The following is a 9,302-nucleotide window of genomic DNA, read 5'->3' as shown; positions in this document are numbered from 1 at the left end:
GTAGGCTCCATTAAAAAGTTGGGAAAAACAAAAAAAAACAAAAACAAAAGGAAAAAAGCTAAAGAAAGCTCTCCTCGGGTATTTAGGGAGCTACATTAATGTTTAGAAAAATTGTTGCTATGTCACACGCCTAGCTTTAAAGGCTTCTAGCTTTTCAGAAGCGACCACGTTGCCTTTAAATAGATTGGCTAGAAGAACATAACAACACATAGATTAGCGCACAACTATGGCCACGAGAGATGCGGCCGTTGAGGAGCTTCCAGGGGATCAGCGACCCTTTAGCAGGCGCGACTCGCTGGACCTGGAGTCCAACCACCTTGCCAGAAAGAGTGGCAGAACGGGCGTCGCCGACACTTGGCCGGTGATCCTTGGCTTGGCATTCCAGAGCATCGGCGTTGTTTTCGGGGACGTGGGCACATCGCCGCTGTACGTCTTCAGCAGCACCTTCACCAGTGGCGTTCCGCCCACTCGCGACGACATTCTAGGGGCCTTGTCGCTCATCATCTACACTCTCGCGCTCATCCCCCTTGTAAAGTACATCGGTGTGGTGATGCGCGCAAACGACAACGGCAACGGCGGAACCTTTGCGCTCTACTCTCTCATCTGCCGCCATGCCAAAGTCAGCCAGCTGCCCAGTCAGGCGCAGGCGGAGGACGAGGCGGTGTCTGTCTACGAAACGCAGAACCAGAGGCGGCTCAGCCGGGCGTCCAAGATCAAGGAGTTTCTGGAGGGCAGCGCTTTTGCGAAGCAGCTATTGCTCATCGTCACGCTTCTCGGTACGTGTGCCGTAATCGGGGACGGTGTACTGACGCCCGCAATCTCCGTGCTGTCAGCGGTGGATGGTATCCAGGGGAAGTTCCCCAGCTTGAGCACGGACTGGGTGGCGGGGATCTCTATCGCTATCTTGGTGGTGCTTTTCTCCGTGCAGCGCTACGGCACGGCCAAGGTGGGCTGCCTTTTCGCTCCCTGCGTCATGGTGTGGTTTGTCTTTATAGGTGGGATCGGCATCTTCAACATCGTCAAGCACGACTGGAGAGTCTTGTACGCTTTCTCCCCATATTATATCCTGCGTTACTTCAGAAACAACGGCAAGGATGCGTGGGTCTCTCTGGGCGGCATAGTTCTCTGCATAACGGGCACGGAGGCCATGTTCGCCGATCTAGGCCACTTCTCCGTTGCGTCCATCAGGATCGCCCTCATGTATGTGGTCTCCCCGTCGCTGCTGGCGGCGTATATGGGCCAAGGAGCCTACTTGATGAAGTTCCCAGAAGACGTGGCGCAGACCTTCTACAAATCCATACCCAATCCTGTGTATTGGCCGATGTTCGTTGTGGCGGTGGTGGCCGCGATTATAGCGAGCCAGGCCATGATCTCCGCCACCTTCTCTATCGTCGAGCAATCGCAGTCTCTAGGCTGCTTTCCGCCCGTCAAAATCGTTCATACTTCTTCCCACGTAACCGGACAAGTCTACGTGCCAGAGGTGAATTGGGTCCTCATGATTCTCTGCATCGCCATCACAGGCGGCTTCAAGACCACCACCCTTATTGGAAACGCCTACGGCATCGCTGTGGTGGCCGTCATGCTGGTGACCACCGCCCTTGTCAGCCTCATTATGCTCTTCATCTGGCAGTCGGCCATATACAAAGTGCTGCTCTTCGCCGGCGTCTTCTTCTCGGTGGAGCTTATGTACTTCTCGTCCAACCTCTACAAGTTCGACCAGGGCGGCTACATCCCGGTGGCCTTCGCGGGGCTCCTCCTCCTCGTCATGTGCGTTTGGCACTACGTGACCATGAAAAAGTACGACTTCGAAGCTCGCCATACCCTCCCAGCGGATCAGTGGCTCCAAAGCGTCAGCGCGGCTCTCGTACCTGGCGTTGGCCTTGTCTACACGCGCCAAATCCAGGGAGTGCCCCCTGTATACTCTCACTTTCTGGACAATGTCCAAGCCATGCATGCGGTGGTGGTGCTCGTCACTTTGAAGATATTGCCCGTGGCGAGCGTGCCGGAAGAAGAGAGGTTTCTCGTGAGGAAAGTGGGCACCGTGAACAGGTCGGCCGGACCGCACGTCATGTATAGGTGTGTGGCAAGGTTCGGCTACATGGAAGGGTCCTCGAGGGCCAAAAAAAGCCAAGATGGAGCTGGTGGGCGGCCGAGTGATACAAGCTTCGAGGAGGCTCTTATGGCGAGCCTGAGGGCCTTTATCTTGAGGTCGGGCATGAAGGTGGCTGCTGCAAGGGCCCGTAATCTTCAAGCGTCATCAGACCTGCAAGTAGCTGATGAGGAGGCAGACGGAACGGTTCAGATTGTAGTGGACGATGGCCGAAATAACAAGATTAATGGAGAAAGTAAAGAGGCGCTTCCGCCAAGGGGCGGCGGCGGAGACAACGACAGTAGAGAAGAAGATGTTCTGAACGAAGTCGAAGACGATCAGCAGCAACTGGCCATTCCCTCCGAGTGCCTGGAGGAGGCGTCCTTCCTGCAGCAATGCCAGCGCTTGGGAGGCGTCACCTACCTCCTCGGCCAACCCGACGTCAAGGCCTCCTCTGACTCCCCCTGGCTCAAACGTCTCGTCGTCAACGTGCTCTACGTCGTGCTCCGCAGAGCATGCCGCGAGGCTACTGTCCAGCTCCCAGTGCCACACCGAAGGCTCGTCAAGGTCGGCATGGTCTACGAAATTTGATGAATGCAAGCATTAGTTAGGTGATTAGTTACCTTTTAAGCCTGGTTCGCTTGTTATTTTCCTCGAGTGATCGGTCTGTATATGTAACTTGATTCTAATTTGGCGAAAATGGATTGTCTACCGTGTCTTTCTTTTTTACAAAGACCATACTTCTTCAAATATATAAAATTCAATTTAAAACGTGGTGGGTAATTAGGTCCGCCGCCTTTAATAGTCTCCTTCTTGTTGTGTTTTGCATGCTCTTTTTAAAAAAAATCTAGAGGGAGTAAGCATTAGAACAAAACCCCCCTCTTAGTGATGTGGCCAAAATGACTAGTTTTTCCAAACAAGTCGCTTACACAATGACGATCGTCGCTTAAGCGATGTGAGAGCAACTCTCCTAAATTTTAGGAGTGTGGTCCTTTGTATTCTAGGATAATCCCCCATTCCCAAAGCTTATACTTTCCAAATATTTAGACATCGTGGAGTCCACCAGACCCCTTTCATACTGGGAAATGTCCAGGCTGGTGACATCCTTCCCAGCTTCTTAAAAGTTATCCGCAACTTTAAGCTTCAAGCCTTATATTTAAGATATAATCATGTCCCATTAAGTGGGCGAGACGAGACAGTCTCAAAAATCTAATATAACTGAAGTTTTGATAAGGATTAATCATGCCTGTTAATTCACCAGTTGTATGCCTAAACTTCTTGCGAATGCCTGGTCTCTCAAACACATTTGTACGATTTGGTTTCATGGAGAAATTATATGTCCCTTGAGCTCTTAGACCAAATGGAGAGTGAAAACCAATCCTTACAAACTCACATGCCCAAGAAGCTGATCGAGTTTGTACCCGTGAATGTTGGGTTTGGTCCTGCAAGTAAGACGTCGTTTAGAAATACCACAAAAAGGTAACAATGAAAAGAAAGGCTAAAGGAGAATAAAAAGTAGAAATACTACCATATAATCATCTAATTCACCATGTTTAGATCTGTGAAAGCTTTTTGAGCGGCTGTGATTTGATCATGAGCATGAAAAAATACGAGTGCCCATGATTCACAAGTTGTCACTTTCTGAAAAGCTTGAATGACTCTTTTATAAAAACACTTACTCCATACTTCACATCATCATTAACTGAGCTTGGAGCTTTGAAACCATATGGAGAATCAGTTGATGCTAAAGTATAAGGACGAGCTATCACAAATGCATCCATTTCCTCTACTCATCCTTCATGAACTGTCCAAAGCAAAGGAGGCTCATCCACATCATCAAAAATGTATTTGTTTAGGCCAGGAACATTTTGAATAGTTTGTTCTTGCTCTCTTCTTTTCCTCTCTGTCCGACAACGAGACGAAAACTGTTCAAAGGGTTGTGGAAAGCAAAATTGATTGACACAACTAAATGAGCTAACCAAGCAAAATTAACTGATGCAAAAGTCAAATGCTCAAGAGGAATGCTGAGAAGCTAACAAGTCAAAGTTGACGGACGTAGAAGTCTAGTGTCAAAAGAAAGTTGAATGACTGAACAACAACATCAAGAGTAGTACCAGTTGAAAAACTCTAATAAAAGCTAAGTGAAGAGCTAGTGTGGGGGTGACCCTTGAATGTACGACCTTAACAAAAATAACGCTAATGTATAAAAGAAGGCAAAACCCTAGATCTGAGTGAAAGTATGTAGAGTAAGATCTTACCCAAAACGTGCAGCGACACCATTGAGATGAAGACCAACAAGAGCCAATGCTAACAAATGAATAACATGAAGGCCAACGCCAGTTATCAAGGCGAGCATGGCAACATAGTGAGAGTTCTGAAACATTCACTTTAAAACTTATGCACGACAGTGATTAGCGACAAAGAGCTATTAGCTGAGAAGCCAAAATCTAAACCCTAGGCACTATCTTCAAGACAACAAGGTTTTGATACCAATGTTGCATGTGAGAGAAGATGCTCTGCACAAACTCACAAACAAAACACGCACACAAGCTCAGAGAGCGACAAAGATGATAGTGATAGCTAGAATGTACTCAATGGATTATGAGCGAGCGGAGTACAACTCTAGTAGCCCTAGCACTAGGGCTGGCATGGCTGCTAGCACACTAAGGGTGTGTTCTCATGGGAAAAAAAACCTTACTAACATAGGGTAAAAAGAGCACGTAATCAGCTCTATTGACACCTAAACTTATCAAAGTCAAAAAGCTAACATGGATCGTATGGCAAGGTGATTGGTGGAGTACTTACGCTCGATGAATATGTGTGTGGTAATGGTTTGTATGCCTATGGAATATTTATTTACCAATTTATTTCATAGGTGAAGAGGACTTGGAAGATTGAGGCAAAAGTGCATAAATTATTAATTTTATAAGGCATTCATTATTCTGGACAAGCTTTGTATTTATGTGCTAGCTTGCACACATCCATTTATTTATTTTTATAAGCATAGAATTAAAAGCTTAAAAGTTTAAATATCTATTTTGTAAAGCTTAAAAGCTTTCCCCTAGCCCCAAGTAATCTAATATTGAAGAGCTCTATATTAAGAGAGAGTGTTGTGCAAGAAAAAGTATAACTTTTTTTTATTTTTGGAGGCTTTTCATCTAGAAATTTATAGAAGACAATATCTCAAGAAAAATAATTATTAAACCATTCAACTTAAGCTATTACTACAATTTCAACATAAACAAGCTTTAAAAATTAACACATGAAAATACTTAGCTCTTGTTCAATACAACATTGGGTGAAATCTTCCCCCTTCCCCCACATATGTGGCCTATTCCTCCCCACACGAGTATTTTTAAGCTTTCCATTGCTAAAATAAGCCATAGCCCTAAGAATATAAAAGTTTTGTTTCTTGCACGACACTCTCTTTTCCCAAAATAGAGAGCTCTTCAATATTAGATTACTTGGGGCTAAGGGAAAGCTTTTAAGCTTTACAAAAAAAATATTTGTAAGTCTATGCTTTAAGTCTAAGCTTGTAAAAATAAATAAATGAATGTGCACAAGCTAGCACATAAATACATTAAAGCTTGTCTAAAATAAAGAATGCCTTCCAAAATTAATAATTTATGCGCTTTCGCCTCAATCTTTCAAGTCCTCTTCACCTATAAAATATCCAACAATAAATATATAAATAAATATTCCATAGGCATACAAACCATCACCACACACATGTTCGTTGGGCATAAGTACTCTAGGAATCACTCTGCCATATGAACCAACTGCAACAGAGGAAGTCTCAATCATACGTCAATATGCTTGCGACTTCCTATGTTTGTTAATATGCACCAAATGTATTAATATTTAAAATGGCATCACCCAACGATATTAACATAATTTGGCATGATGTAAAGATAATCCAAGCGTCCCCAAATTATCTAAAAGGGTAGAATAATATTTTTAAGAGGGCTTAAAATACATTCTCATAACATTTCCTCTTGCTTGGGTTTGCAATTGTCCTCAATTTTGTGAGTTTGTTTAAAAGAACGGAGGATGTCCAAGGAAGGCACCCATCTTACATCTTCATGAGGATGATTTTAAAAGGTCACAGTGGACACGTACAAACAACACATATATCCTGAATGGAGAGATTGGGCCTGATGTCGAGGTTGAAGCCAAGGCCTTAAACATGGGATTCATAATATTTGTGCCACTGCTACATGTGGGCCTTCTCCTCTTTGAAATCCTAGAGGCAAATTCTAATGGTATTATCCAAGAACTTGATGGTGGGGATACTTGGATTATGATGTTGACGACCTCTTGATAGGAAGTGATAGACTATGTAATTTTCCCATTCATCCAATCCTTTGTTGGTGGGATCATACTGAAGGATGGTGATTCAAACTCCGAAAAGTTGACGAGAAACAAATCGATCTTCTTTTTGGCTTCATACTCTTTCCAACACACATGCAACTAACATATGAAATGAATTATGAATCTGTCACAATGAGAATGTAAGCAACATCATTAATTTTGTGAATCACCTTAAAAGGTCCATAAAATCTTGGGGCGAGCTTAATAACTGGGAATTTCTCAACACTCTTAAGTATACGTTTCTCAATTCTCAAAAGTACATAATCTCCAATTTAAAAAGAGATAGTTTTATGTTTGTAGTTTGCTTTCTTAACATATTGCTCTTGAGCATGTGCAATAGAATGTCTTACCTTGTTCAAAATGCAACTAAAATCAATAGTGAATGAATCAGCTCAGCTTTGATTTTATGGGAAAGTCTTGTAGTCAAAATGGGAAAAGCTTTTCCATATAATACGATCTCGAAAGGTGCTCAACAGTAGCCAAATATACCACAAGCAAAGTATGTTATAAAGGCCTTCCAAGGCGTGCATAAGAGCATGTACAAGAAGTGGCATACCATGTCAACAAAAAAGGCTGCACTGACTTATCCGACAATGGTGGCGTAGTGGAAATATAAAATATTCAGATATACCTACCATGGATCTTTGGCAAAGCTGGTGGGAACTGCGCATTGCACATTGAAGCAATGTAATGATTTTGGTATGTATAAGAACCATTGTCTTTAAAACCACTGTCTTTATTGAAGTTTCTGATATGTCTCTAACTATTACATAGGTGGAGAAGAGCAATGATCAGTCATGTACACCACGAACAAACTTGTCAGAGTCTAAACAGGGAAGCTAGTTAACCGGGAAGGGTTTCAAAGAAAAAATAACACTCTAGAATGCATGTGTGTTACACATGGCTAATGCTTTATTACATGATGGGCACGCATATTAGAGCAAGTCCAAGTCTTGAAAAGCTCATTGAGAGGACAAATGCACAGTGGTACACCTATGTACAAGGCCCCAACTCCTTTGGCAGGTGATCGAGAATCATCCTGACACACAAGAGACAACAATGTAATGTAATTAATGTAGATGATAATGCTAGTCATAGACCTGAGTAATTGATGTAGATGATAATGCTAGTCATAGACCTGAGTACAACGTGCACGTGAGAGATAGGAAGTCTATTGGACGTCGCAGGAATCTACCCTTCATGGATGAAGATGTGGACACAAGAAATTATTCGAGTGACAAAATCATAATGGAAGCACCCATACACAAGACATTTTGGACAATTAGGAGAACTCCAATGGGTAGCACAGTAAAGTATTTGGGTTACATAGGTAGTAGTAAGTGTGGTCCCATGATTGTAGGATGTGCAAAAGGAGTACCTACACCATCATTTTTTTCAACAAGGTTCCATGCTGCTAGGAAGACTAGTCAAATGATGTGGTTTTGTAATAATGACATCATGCATACATAACAAAAACATTAACCATCCCCCACACAGTGTGCCTACTATATAACCAGTGTTGAAGGCACAAATCTTATAGTTGAGGAAGTAAACGCATTGGTGCTTTGCACGGTATAACTTACACAAACAGTAAGACATTAAGAAGAGCGCAATAAACTCCATTCAGCTCAAGTCAACCAAAAGTGCCTCATGAGAGACAAACACATTAAAAAATAATATGTCACAAGATGGTCATCACGCAAGATACAGAACAAGCATTTCAAAAGAAGCTGCAAAAAGATTCAAGAAAGCACTAGACATAAATGCACAAGTTACACAAGTGCAAGTGTTTCAATCTTCCAAACATGAGGCTTTCACCATTGAGACTTTTGAAGAAGGTTCTCATGTGAGAAGTTATGATGTGCATATCAAAATGCATCCATCATGCTCAAGTCTAGATTTTTTTAGAAGGGTCAACCAACAAAAACCTGACTTAGCATGCAAGCACTTGTACTTTATGTACATGAGAGTCATGGGATTGAGCTAAAATCAAAATATGTTTATTTAAGAACCAATTTTGACAGAAAGGAAGATAACTGAATCTCTATGCAGAGAACAAATCTACCCTGAATTGATTTAGTGGACAACTCATGTTCCTAATTTAACTTCAGAGATGTATGGGATATGTAAAAATGTTCTAGGGCATCATTTTATTAGAACAATTTTCATGGAGTAATTTTATTTGAGCTTGTATCATTTTATTGGGATGTATTATTTTATTAGAGGAATTTTATTTTGCTATTGACAAAGATTGAGAGAGAGAGAGATAAAAGAGAGAGAGAGACAGAGAGACAGAGAGAGAGAGAGAGAGAGAGAGAAAGAGAGACAGATTTTGTATTCAATGTCTTAGGTATGGAAGCAACTATTATCAATATCTCGCAAAAGTGTGCAATAGAGAGAGAGACAGATAAAAAGAGAATAGACCAAGAACCCTCCATTATTTAAAAACTTCTTGCCATATTTGGATTTATGCTCGCCCAAATTTTCTCTCGCCAAAATAAATCCCCTTGGACACATGGAAAGTGTATATAGTAGGCCAAGGGCCAAACACAAGTTGAAATTGGCTAAAGAGCCAAGAGTAAGTGGGGGACACAGACTTATGGTTCAAAGGCCAAGGAGAGTGGACAATAATAAGTGTGTGAAAAGAGGCCTTGGTATATAGGCCAATGTAAAATTACTAATCATAATTTACTCATGCTAATCAAGATTATAAGCTATCAAGCTTTCATGGAAACCTTCCCCTTCTCCTTGTCCATGGATGGTGCTCCTACACCCATGTTGTCACTCCATGCCTTGAGTGGCCAACCCTAATCGTTGCACTGGTATCAGAGCTTTCTATTAA

General features: G+C 42.5%; 1 pseudogene; it reads left to right on the top strand.

The window, feature by feature from the left end:
• The first annotated feature begins 226 nt into the window (after window positions 1-226).
• LOC147638979 (potassium transporter 5 pseudogene) lies at window positions 227-2,680 on the top strand (annotated as a pseudogene).
• The last annotated feature ends 6,622 nt before the right edge of the window (window positions 2,681-9,302 follow it).

Source organism: Cibotium barometz, chromosome 4 (genome assembly GCF_041138505.1).
Source record: "Cibotium barometz isolate CiBa-2024 chromosome 4, ASM4113850v1, whole genome shotgun sequence".
NCBI lineage: Eukaryota > Viridiplantae > Streptophyta > Polypodiopsida > Cyatheales > Cibotiaceae > Cibotium > Cibotium barometz.
Note: the sequence above shows the minus strand (reverse complement) of the source record. Positions and strands in the feature narration are given on the sequence as shown.